Source organism: Rutidosis leptorrhynchoides, chromosome 1 (assembly GCF_046630445.1).
Source record: "Rutidosis leptorrhynchoides isolate AG116_Rl617_1_P2 chromosome 1, CSIRO_AGI_Rlap_v1, whole genome shotgun sequence".
Taxonomy (NCBI): domain Eukaryota; kingdom Viridiplantae; phylum Streptophyta; class Magnoliopsida; order Asterales; family Asteraceae; genus Rutidosis; species Rutidosis leptorrhynchoides.
In genome coordinates, this window is record NC_092333.1 from 49,038,679 (window position 1) to 49,039,497 (window position 819).

Below are 819 nucleotides of genomic sequence, written 5' to 3' on the forward strand. Positions count from 1 at the left end.
GTTTTATTCTCAGGTCCTTAGACTGCTTCCGCTGTGATGTGCTTGTTGCCTGCATGGAGTCTCTCATGCTTTGTATAAAGTTTATTGCATTAGAAATAAAACTGCGTTGTGTAATAAATAATTTGACTGTGATATCAAACTGTATGATAAAAACTTATGTATTTTAGGAATTTGCTTATACCTAAGCACTCACCCACATGTTTATAACTTTCTATGTTTAGAAAGTCACTTATTTTAATGAATGCAATATTTTATCAAAACATATCATATAGAGGTCAAAACCTCACTGTGGAATCAATGATTAACGTGCCGCGTCAATAGCGATTTTGACGGGTCGTTACAAAACAACTATTTTTTTATAAAAAAAGCTACAAAGTATCACTTAAATTGTATAGAACCCCTTTGAGGTTTGATTTAGAATCGCCACTAATAAACCTACATATTGGGTCTATGGGTACCGGAAGCTGAACTCAATGGGAATGTGACATCTTTGAAGCAGTGTGATCAACAGACGAAACTTCGTTCTCAATATACATCTAACCCATATCACAAACGGAGGTTTATAACCTCCAAACAAAGAGTTACATATGCTAGAACTCCAGGAAGCATGTTTTCATTATATTCTTTTACCCAGTTGTTTCTGTTAACTCCCTTGTCAACCTCTAAATTCTTGACCAACCAAATCTTTCTTTATATTAAAGTTAAAAGCAAGATTGTAATCGTTTACGGACGTCGAAAAATTAAACACGAAAAATCTTACCATCTATATTAATTTTAATGTGATTGGCATAACCTTGGGTCTCACTGGATTTGTAGGAC